Source organism: Lissotriton helveticus, chromosome 6, assembly GCF_964261635.1.
Source record: "Lissotriton helveticus chromosome 6, aLisHel1.1, whole genome shotgun sequence".
NCBI lineage: Eukaryota > Metazoa > Chordata > Amphibia > Caudata > Salamandridae > Lissotriton > Lissotriton helveticus.
Window position 1 is genome coordinate 1,840,675,499 of NC_136067.1, and position 12,475 is coordinate 1,840,687,973.

Sequence of the window (12,475 nt, forward strand, 5' to 3'; positions counted from 1 at the left end):
TTGAACAGAAGCAGGTCAAGTTTCACCAATCTCGTAGCCAAAAATTGTGTTGTAACGAAGGAAGGATCAGAGGAGACACGTACATTTTAAGAGAATACTTTTTTTTCATTCAAATTAGGTTGTAGTGTAGAGCCCATCCTTCAGCGACCTCTGTGCCCACAGCTCAGTTGCTGAATGCCGTTACAAACATCCGATTCAGTAGCGATAGCCGCAGGACGTGGAATGGCGCTTGAAGGATGCAAGAATCAAGGAAAAATAACACCAGACATGTACGCTATAACTATTGCATTCTACCTCAAAGTTTGCATACAACAAGGAACTACAAACAGGGCCCCACTGCTGACTACACAAAATTGCTATGCACTGTGTGAAGCTGACAGGCACAATTTATTATGTGACCAGCGTATGTCTTCCTTACTGGGTTCCTGCTGGAATCCTTCCACTTCCTACATTGTGTTGATCATAAGTTTCACACTCCCTATCAACTCCCTAACGACATTCAGACGCTCATGCGCGTCACCCGGCACCCCCTCCATATAAAAACAAGTATTGGAAAAGACAACAGGCCCGGCTCATTTGCAGTGGCGTCCGGTGACTGGAAATAGTGGTGAGGCGCAACTGTACAGATAGGGAACTTCAAGTGCGAGTGAGCCTAGCGAGCACGCTCAATACTGTCCCGGAGGGTTTAAACCCAGGGAGAATTTTTTTAATGGACATTTCCAACAGAAAACATATTAACTATTTCAACAAATCCCTGGCAGTCCAGGCCAGTAGGACCAGCTTGAGGGATGTTTGCACCAAGCAAGAGAAAGGGCTTTCCAGATCATTAGTTAGTCTCCTGGTCAATGTGTCCATTCTCCAGAAGCACCTAGGTCTAATTCTGTGCTGTACCCAGACCCCACCACATGATTGGTGGCCACATATGGTAACCCAGCAAGCCATGCCATTGCTGTTTTCCTGCCAGAAAGCAAGGCATCATGTTAGCAACAGTTAACTGGCCTTTCCATACTTTGGAATTGTCAGGCAAAACCACCACCAGCTTTTTGTCTTGGGCTAGTACCCAACCACCCATCTCTTGGGCTACCCTACACCCTGAGGAAGAACACCAACCACCTACAATTTTAGTGACTCTTCTATAACATCCTAACCTAGGCATGCTTCAGGCATCCCACTTATCTAGATTTTCTGTTTTGGCCCCCCGAATCTGGAACGCCCTAACCATTGAGGTTAGAGCCGCCCCCACCTACATGAGATTCAGGCAACTATTCAAAACATGGCTCTTTTAACAAGCATGTCACTAAGCCCTGTTGAGTAGCACGCAACACTTCTGTTACCCTAGCACCAAGAAACTATTATGGTGTATGTGCTCTCACAAATATTGGTAACATAGGGCCATATGTATGAAGGCAATTTTGCGATAGCAAATGCCGAAATTCACAGAATTTCAGCGTTTGCGATAGCAAATCAGCAGTGTCCAATGTATGACACAAAACACCCCTCGCAAAATAAGGAATCGCAAATTTTGCGTTTCCTTTTTTTACAATTGCATTTAAGGAATCGCAAATTGCGATTCCTTAAATGCAATGTAAGAATCACAATAAAAGTGCAATTTGACTGTAAGGAATTGCAAATTATAACCAACTTCAAGTTGGTGGTAATTTGCGATTTCTTTGAAAAATTCACTTTTTTGCATTTTTCAAAGTGCCTGGTGACTCACATACATGCCCTTAGGGCATGTATGTGTGCCACATGTGCACATATGCACATTTCAGGGGTGTAACGGGTTGTCCTTTAGACACCCTGGCACCCTTGAAATTGCATTCTCAATTTGCGGCCCATAGGAATGAATGGGGAGGTATTCCTTAATTGCGAATCGCAATTTGCGATTCCCAATTAAGGAATATGTAGGATTCGCAAAAATCTTTGCAAATCTTACATACATAGTGTTTTGCGATTCTCAAATAGCGATTCGCAAAAAATCGCTATTTGAGAATTGCAAATGGATTTTTCCATACATATGGCCCATAATATCCACCCTACCTATCACACATCTACTCAGTGAGGGGCAGGCTCTGTCCACTCATGCTATCAGTCTGCCTGCTTGTTGGTAGGGGAAACTTGATAGGGTATGATAGCACTGCCTTTTAAGGAGACGAAAATGAGCATGGACGCAGAGCACATCTAACATCCTAATTGTGACATTCACAGCAAACAATATTCACCTGTCCATTCTGGGTAAAGACAAGGTTCCTAACACCCTCTTCTCCTAGCTTTTATTTAACTTTTGATTTGCCTTTTGTTTATACATAGCTCAGGCCAATTTACTGCAAAGCCCTCTGGTCCTGAGCCTGGTATCAGCACCATATAAAAAGAGACCGAGAAGAACATGCATTCAGTATACGAGGTATGGAGTTCTTTTGATAAAGGGATTGGGTCTCATGAAACAGTGCTCTCACCAACATGAAGCTTGGAGATTTCTCCTAAACGATCAGTATCAGATGCATGCTTTGAAGTGAGTCACCTCCAGCTGTTTATCATGGGTCATGATTGGGAGCTCTAGAGTCCAGGCTGCAGGCAGGGCACGTTTGTCAGAGCGCCTGTCAATGGGTCAAAAAGGTGTTAAGACTACATGGTCATACAATCCTTAGCCTCTCAGCACAGAGCAGTGGTCACACTATCAGGGAGCATTCTCAATTCTGCCGGACTGAGAAGCAACAAATCCGATGTTTCTGAAAAGTAGTCATTTATCTAGAACTTTTATTCTAATTAGGCAACTTGCTTTCTAGATATAAAATATAGGTCCGGAATAAATTACTACAATTCAGAAACATTGATGCCCAGGTGTGTGCTCAGGGCTGGCCCTAAATTCGATTGACCGGGACAGCGCCTTGGGCGGAAAGAATATGTGGTGTTTGCTGTGGGGGCGGGGGGGCATTCTGGTGTGACAGCAGGAGGTGAGAGGAAGATGGGAGGAGGGCAGGGAGTTGATGGGGCGCTAACAATTACACTGAGGTACATTATGGGCTGATTACAAAGTCTTTAACTGGACCCCATTGAGACCAAGTGGGATGGATGTGCTGCTCTTTGTATGACATTACGGCAGGCAACTCCCTGCTGCGCCCCTCGGAATATTGGTGCCCTGGGCCTGGCCCAGATCGCCCATGCACAAGACCTGCACTGTCTAGAAAGCAAATTGCCATATTTAATTAAGCAACTTACTTTCTAGAGACAGAACTTGCGTGCTGAATAAATGACTACTTTTCAGAAGCGTTGTCTTTGTATCTTCTCAAAACCAACAACAAATGGCCTGTCCCTCCTGACACTCTTATTCTTTTCTTTTTTCAAGGGATAAAGCGGTATATAAATTTTAATACCACAAGCCCACTATTTTCAGGCTATTCATACCTATGCATGTGTCAGAAGCTAATAAGGTACACACAAGATACTGATAAAATTATCACAATACCATCACCCACCAAAAATTTGATGGAAAAAATGTGGGAGAAAGAGTGAGCCCCTCACGGAAGAACCGCCAATGGGGTTTTCTGGCTAGCAATTGCCAGTATACCCATTTATCATCATCGGTGACTCACTCTTATAAAAGTGGAAAGGAAAGCCAAACACAAGAAAAAGACCGACAACATAAAACAGTGCTTTTTCTCAACATCAGCCCCACAATCTGCTGATTGTTCAAACCATAGCAAGTCGACATGAACCTTTGCTATTTTAATGTGCACATACACCACAACCCTCGTGAGAAATGAAAACGTGAATCTCACACAATTAAAATTGAAGAGTTCACTGGCCACTCTGGATTTATTCTGGGCTGTGAATCCTCCAAATTAAAAACGACTCACACCAAGCACAATCTCGTGTGAATCATTGTCGCCAACATGTTTCGTTGCTCGTATTTTCCGCAACTTCTTCAGGGCAAACAGGGGTTATCTACTTCAATTTCCACTATTTTTGTAAACAACGCCGGCACCTCTCGATCCGGCGTGGAATACCTGACGATAGCGGGTTTTCAGAGGGACACGTGATCCTCCAGGACACGGATGTACTCATTGAGAGGGGTAGCAGGTACGCGTGAGAGACGCTAACCACAAGTGTGGTTTACAAAAAAAGTGGAAATTGAAGTAGATAACCCCTGTTTGCCCTGAAGAAGTTGGGGAAAATACGAGCAACGAAACATGTTGGCGACAATGATTCACACGAGATTGTGCTTGGTGTGAGTCGTTTTTAATTTGGAGGATTCACAGCCCAGAATAAATCCAGAGAGGCCAGTGAACTATTCAATTTTAATTGTGTGAGATTCACGTTTTCATTTCTCACGAGGGGTGTGGTGTATGTACACATTAAAATAGCAAGGGTTCATGTCAACTTGATATGGTTTGAACAATCAGCAGATTGTGGGGCTGATGTTGAGAAAAAGCACTGTTTTATGTTGTCGGTCTTTTTCTTGTGTTTGTCTTTCCTTTCCACTTTTATAAGAGTGAGTCACCGATGATGATAAATGGGTATACTGGCAATTGCTAGCCAGAAAACCCCATTGGCGGTTCTTCCGTGAGGGGCTCACCCTTTCTCCCACATTTTTTCCATCAAATTTTTGCTGGGTGATGGTATTGTGATAATTTTATCAGTATCTTGTGTGTACCTTATTAGCTTCTGACACATGCATAGGTATGAATAGCCTGAAAATAGTGGGCTTGTGGTATTAAAAATTGTATACCGCTTTATCCCTTGAAAAAAGAAAAGAATAAGAGTGTCAGGAGGGACAGGCCATTTGTTGTTGATTACGGTTTGAGTGGGGGGCGGCCTGTACCCTCTTCCTTCCCCCTGAGGCTCCAGTCAATTGGATTTGTATCTTCTCAGCCAGGCAGAATTTTGAAGGCTGCTACAAGCCAAGGGCTGAATATATTGCCTTCTGCTGCTGCTGCCGACAGAGAGGGAGAGCAAATCGCGCCAGGAAAGGGAGCAGAGAGTAAGAACAAATGGAAAAAGAAGGAGAAAGGAGACAGCGAGGAAGGGAAAGAGGAATGAAATAGTAAGGGGTGAATTGTAAATGGTGGTAAAGAGACAAGACTACTTATACCAACAGTCTTGTCCTCAGCTCAGCCTGGTCGGTGTCGCAGACAGAGGTCCTGCACACCAGCAGTCTGCTTCTTTTCCACCAGCTGCTCTGCTGCTGAAATGCTCTCTGGCTGGGGTGCTCTAAACAGATGCACGAGTCGCAGAAGCATGCACAGTGTATCTTATTAGAGCATGTAGCACGCGACCCGTCCTTACAGAGTTGAGTCTCATGATTCTGTGACGTCAAGTGTCTCATGAATGCATACCCTCTTCCAAAGGATGTCAACCTTCCCTTTCCCACTCGTGACAGGTTTGGGTGGGGTCACAATATCAGTACAATATCAGCCCATAGTTTGCTTAAAATTCACTTGTGTCACCAGCACACATATGAAGTAACTGGCACATGTGCACTAGCGCATGTGCCTAAGAAAACCTGCCCGACGTCTGTTTCGGCGAGGCAGACCCAGGCACTGCACAATATACATTTATATAATGGAAATTGGATGGCAATTGCTTTTTGCAATTACCATCCATAATACTGTGCAGCTGGAAGGGCACAGACTCGCCTTCCAGCATAAGTAACCACAGCTGCCTGAATGTATTCTTTTTTGTAATTGCCATAGGTTTTTTGTGATATGTTTGGATGCACAAACAGATAACCCACTTACATGCACTCATATACATGCTGACAACACCTAAAGATACATAGTCATACAAACATACATACAAAAGCCCATACAGTTGCATTCATATGTGGATTTATTTATTTATTTTGAAACTTATAGAGTGCACAGCTGCCCCCAACGGGGTGTCCCGGCGCTTGTGACAGGCGGCAGATGAGGTACCAGACAGGGTCTAAGGGCTGGAAAATAGGCAAATGTTTAGTGAACATCTGAAGAACGTCTCAGACTCGGCCGACCGCAAGGAGAGTGGTAGGCTGTTCCAGGTTTGGGCCGTGATCACGGCAAAGGCTCTGCTCCCCATTCTAGAGCGGCGGAAGCGTGGAGTAACCAGAAGGCAGAGACTGTTTGATCTGAGGGCACGGCTGGACTGGGAGTGCTTGAGTCGACCTCTAAGATAGGCTGGGCCGTGACCCTAAAGGGTTCTGAAGGCCAGGACGAGAGACTTGAATTGGATGCGTTTCATTACGGGAAGCCAATGGAGTTTCCTCAAGTAGGGAGAAATTGAGTGGCAATAAGGGATTTTGCATATCAGCCTGGCAGCCGCATTTTGAACGATCTGCAGACGTGTGATCAGATAAGCTGGAGCTCCCACATAAAGACTGTTTGCATAGTCGAGATGTGAGGTGATCAGGGCAAGGATGATGGTGCGACGGAACTCCAGGGGAAGAAAGTGAAGGATTTTGGGGAGCATGTGCAGCTTTTCAAAGCAGGCCAAGGAGACCAGACTAATTTGGGATTTACACAATAGTTCAATATCAAACCGGAACCCAAGGTTTCTAGCCGAGTTCACCCGTTTGGGAGGGGGAATCAGCTCGAATGGCCACCACGGCAATGTAGGAGGGGGGATTGTTTGATTGAAAAATAGAACCTCGGTTTTGTCCGAGTTGTGTTTAAGTGTGTTCTGTGACATCCAAGTGGAGATATTCCATAAACAGTGTCTGAAATTGACAAACGCTGCCTCGGAGTGATCATCGAAAGAGAACACCAGTTGTGTGTCATAGGCATAGGAGATCACTCTTACCCCACAGGATTCAATCAAGGCTGCCAAGGGAGAGAGATAAACATTGAAGAAGAGGGGGCTCAGGACCGAGCCCTGGGGGACCCCACAATTCAAGGGTTTCTCCTCGGAGACAAAAAGTTGGAGAGAGACTTGTTGAGTACGGCCACTCAGGAAGGAGCGAATCCAGGACAGAGGGGTGCCCTGGATCCCAAGGTTGTGGGGTCTCTCTAGCAGGATAGAGTGAGAGACCGTATCGAATGCCGCGGACAGATCGAGAAGCCCTAGCATGGCTGATCTGCCTGAATCCACATGTTCGCGGATGGTCTCAGCGACTTCAAGGAGGGCAGTCTCAGTACAATAACTGGATCTAAACCCGGACTGGGAGTAGTGGAAAAGACGCCGGGTTTCAAGGTAACTAGACAGTTGTTCCTGAACTCGTTTCTCAAAAACTTTGGCTGGTGCTGGAAGAAGGGAAATGGGACGATAGATTTTAAGAACAGACGGGTCAGCATCCGTTTTTTTTAGGCTAGGCACTAGTAGGGCCTGTTTCCAGATAGAAGGGAAAGTACCCGAGCCCAGGGAGGAATTCCAGATCCGGTTCAATGGCGTATTAATAAGGGGGGATAAGGTGTTAAAGAACTGCGCCGGGCAGGGATCCTTAGGCGATCCACATTTGCAGGGGAGGAGTCTTGAAGTGAGGTGTCAGTGGGGGTAGCCAGTTACAGAGATCCTGGGTAGGGGGAATAGTACTCGAGATGGCAGACATGTTGGTGAAGTCTTTTACTATTTTAAAAAGAGTTTTTGAAGAAATACTGGCGATGTTAAGTTTATTGATGAAAAACTCTCATCGTCGTATGTTTGAGTGCATGAATTTTTTTAAGGCGGGTTTATAGATCAACTTAGCCGCGGGGTGATGGCATGATCTCCAGCTGCGTTCAAGTTTCTCACAGTGGATTTTCTCGTCCTGAAGTGCTGAAGTAAACCAGGGGCAGATGGTTTTTGTCTAGAGGAGTTGATATGTTTAAGGGGTGCAACAGTGCCAAGAGCCAAGGAATGCCAGCTGTTGAAGTTTAGCACATCAAGCTCAGGGTCACCCCCCAAGTGAAGGGGGGTAGAGGAGAGTGGGGTAGTCATGGAATTGCTGGTGATTTTAAACCATTTCCTACTGTATTTCCGGGTGGTCGAAGTGTGATGCTTGGATAGATGGCTGTGTTGGTGTAGCATGGAAAATGACTCTGTCTTCAGAGGGCTCTGTAGGCTCACTTATTCTTTTGCAATGTAATGAAAAGCATGGATTCAAGAAGGCAGTTCTCTGCACTTCACAACACCTTTTTTTGATGAGATAACTTGTGCTAGTATGCTTTACCATGTACCCAGTATCTGGGTTGCAGATCTTGTCTGGCCTTAAAGAGATGCAAAAGAAACAAGTGATGGATGGAATGCTGAACAATGCAAACATTCACCCCCAGTCACAAGAGTCTGGGTTCAATCCATCATTCTTTTGCTCACCACACCACCCCAGTTTGGACCAAGACATATGCAAATCAGTCTTGACCCTGTTGCTTGTGGAAATAGTCCATCCCGAACTGTCAAGCCAGGTCCTTCCTGGACCGGAAACAAGCATCCTGGGACCGGTTTCAGGGCATTACCCTTTATCAGCCAGGCTAGCTTGAACCAGTGGTGCAGTGAGCACAGGACCTACGTCTGAGCATACCCTTCCCACTTAGGGCGACATATGCAAAAGAAACAATTGTTAGCGGAACGCTCGACGATACAAACATTCATCCCCAGTCACAAGGATCTAGGTTAAATCCATCATTCATTTGCTCACCACACCACCCCAGTTTGGACCCAGCCATATGCAAATCTGTATTGACCCTGTTCCTTGTGGAAACAGTCCATCCCGAACTGCCAAGCCAGGTCTCCCTGGACCGGAAACAAGCGCCTTGGGACCGGTTTCAGTACATCACCCTTCATTAGCCAGGCTAGCTTGAATCCAATGGTGTAGTGAGCACGGGTCCCATGCCAGGGCATACCCTTCCCACTTAGAGCGACCTATGGAAAAGAAACAATTGATGGACGGAATGCTGAACAATGCAAACATTCTCCCCCAGTCACAAGGATCTGGGTTAAATCCATCATTCTTTTGCTCACCACACCACCCCAGTGTGGACCCAGCCATATGCAAATTAGTCTTGACCCTATTCCTTGTGGGAAAAGTCCAGCCCGAACTGCCAAGCCAGGTCCTCCTTGGACCGGAAACAAGCATCCTGGGACCGGTTTCAGGGCATCCCCCTTCATCAGCCAGGCTAGCTTGAATCCAGTGGTGTAGTGAGCACAGGACCCAGGTCTGGGCATACCCTTCCCACGTAGGGCGACATATGCATAAGAAACAATTGATGGACGGAATGCTGGACAAAAAAAAACGATGGATTTAGGCCCAGATCTTTGCACTGGGGTGAATGTATGACAGTGTTCTGCATTTCTGTCCATCAATTGTTCTTTTTGCATTGGCTTTAAACAGACAGCAAATGTGTCAAGATAAAAACAAGATTTAATTGCATCTTTGTTGCTCATTCACTTTCTGAATGAACAGAACACCTGTTCCTTTCCAGCCTAACTCTACGCGCCGGATGGGACTAGTATGTGCTAAAAATAGCTCAACCTTATAACATTTTACTCCAAAGGTGTGTACGCAGGTAGATTTTTCGAGGCCTGTCAGTTCATCACTTATAATAGTTTTAACTTTCTCTGTGATGACCATTGTGAGGCTTGTGATCAGGGGGTTGGGCCTCAACTTTCCTATCATTATGAACACTTAAGGAGGTGGCAACTTCCCTAGGTTCGCCCGCATTTTTTAAGGCTTTCAGTGCATGACGTGCAGCTATCTTCTTCTTGAACGCCCTATTTGAAGAGCTTCCCTCAGGTTAAAAACTTTTGGAAACCTCTCTAGAGCCATCCATTTGGGCCAGGGCCACTTGTCCCTGTCAAGGGGTATGTCAGGACTGCGTGGTAAGGCAAATAGGTGACTAGGTGTTCCGCCCGGGAGATCAATGGACAGAGACATCCGTCTCTCAGTTAGTCAAATCTCTGTCGCCACTACACAAATTGCTCTCTGCATCATCTTTGTTGGACTGGGCCCTTTTTGGCTAAAGTTCCTTGAACTTTTTGCCTTCCTCCTAGACCTTTTTCTGACATTGTGTTGCCAACTTCGATGCTTTGGGCTGAACAGTGTCAAAGTGCAAGTGCTCCCTGTATAAAGTGTTAGGGTAATTGGTTGCCCGTAATTGGTATGTTTGTGTTACTAGTAAAGTCCTTAGTAAATTGAACTATGTGTACCAGGGCTGGTAATGCAAATGCTACTAGTGGGCCTGCAGCATTAAATGTGCCACCCACACAAGTAGCCCTAAAAAGAGATCTCAGGCCTGCCACTGTGCGATGTTTGTTAACTGCCTTGTTGTCCTGACAAGTACACCCACTGGCCAGGCCTTACCATTCCCTTTTTACGCACATCAGACACCCCTAGAGTAGGCCCAAGGTACCCCCCTGGGCAGGGTGCAGTGAATTTGAAAAGTAGGACATGTACTGAGGTGTGTACCATGCCCTGACAGTGAAATGCTGCCAGATTCGTTTTTCACTGGTGCAAGGCCATCTTGCCCATAGGACAGAATGAGGAATGCTGTGTCACATGTTTCCAGCATATCTTCCCGTAGGCATAAAATGGAGAGATGGAGTTTAGTGTGCCTGAACTCAGAATTTAATAACACATCTTTTTATGAAGATGTTTTTAAATTGTGTGTTTAGAAACCATGCTTTTAGAAGTGGCTGGTTTCTTGTCCTAACTATCATGTGTGCCTCTGCCTGGTTGTGTATTGATTGTCTGGGTTTGGATGTGTCAGGGTCTGGGGAGGTGTCCTGACACCAGGGAGGAGTAGGTGAGACAGCAACAGGCTGGTGGGAGGGGCAGCCCCTTTGATGCGAAGAGGGCTGTGCAGCTGCCACAAAAGAATGGCTCCACCTCCTGCGGATTGTCTGAGGCCCAGACCCTCACTATCAAAGAAAGAAGGTGTGCACTGGTAGGAAGACACCCAGCACTGGTTTGGACCGGACTCAGAGCCCCCTGACCACAAAGACCTCAAAGACATTTAGGGGTATAAATGTGAAAGCTGAAACTCCTGAACTATAGACTGAACTCAAGCCTGAAATAGGATTGAAACTACTTTGTGATTAAGAGGAACATCTGCCAAAGAAGAACAGCTGAAGAGACTGAAGAGAAGGGCTGCCCTTGCTGTGTGTTCTGGGGCTGGCCTGCAGTTTGCTGATTTGACTAAGGAGAGGACAAGTGACTTTGCTGTGTGCTGTGTCCCCTTGCTTGAAAGGACTTTGCTGTGTGCTGTGTCCTGAAGTAACTTGTCTCCAAGGGCCCGAGAGGAGCTGGCTACCTGTTGTGGAAACTCATGAATATCAAAGCTTCCAAGTGTGTTTCAGCGACGCTGTGTGCGTGTTGCTTTTGCAGCCTGAGACCTTCGTGAGAATTGCCCCGTGACCGTGTGCCCCGGAGCAGTCTTGTCCTCTGCTTCTATTGACAGCGTGACCAGAAGTCCTGTGATCCTTATCGCCATCGGCCCGGACCAATGTCCCAAGGGGGAGCCATGAGAAATCACGGCCAGCGGCCAGAGCCTGCCTTTGCCAAGGAGAGACCTGTGAACCTTCACCATCGTGGGTCCGAGGTCCTTTGCCCAAGATCAACACAGTCGTGCCGGGAGCCGATCAGCTGCGAGGCCGTCGTCTGGTAGCCCGATTCTCACTGCAAGGAGCAGCCGCCGCCAACCCGAAGCCGCACATCGTGACGCCCAATCCGGGAGGAGAGGAGAGAAAGACTGCAGAACCGTACTCGGGCATATTTTCGCAATCGCTGACCACTAGTCAGCCAAGAGTGGCATAGAGACCTTCACTAGCACCGCAATCGGTGCCGTCTTGCATTACGTACTGCCTTATGACTTGCTTTTACGATCCACATTAGTACATGCATTACGAACTGCATTGTTACTTGCTTTTACGATCCGCATTAATACTTGCATTACGAACTGCATTATTACTTGCTTTACGAACCGCATTAGCACTTGCATTAAGGACTGTCTTATTTCTACATTACAAACTGCATAGCATTGCATTAGGACTGCATTAGATCATCGTGAAATGCTCATTAATACCGCCAGAACCTTCAAGTGATTGCTGGCCTAATAACCGGGCCAGTGAAATATTACGAATACACATATGCTGGATATTTTTATTGTTTGGTCTCATCGTATTTCTTCTTGATAAAGATACCGCTATTTTTCTAAATCAGTGAGGTGTTCATTTGTGGTGTTATCACTGTGTTACTGGGAGTGTGGTTGCAAACTCTTTACACATTGCCTTGGAGATAAGCCAAGGGTCCCTATTTGGACTAGGGTACCTACCTCAGCTAACTAGAGACCCCCAGTTCTAACAATCTTGTCAATGGAAGTGGCTTAACCACTTGGATGCTAAGGCCCTGGAAAGATTTATTAACAATTTCCATTGAAATCAATGGAAACTCCATGACGAGCTGAGCTCGTCATGAGCGTCGAAGGGGTTAAGGGATTTGAGAGGTAACACAGGTCTTCCTTGGCAGTTTCTTTTTCCCATGGTAGCGCTTTAGTCACAGATTAATTATTTAATTGGTCCCCCATGTGACCTC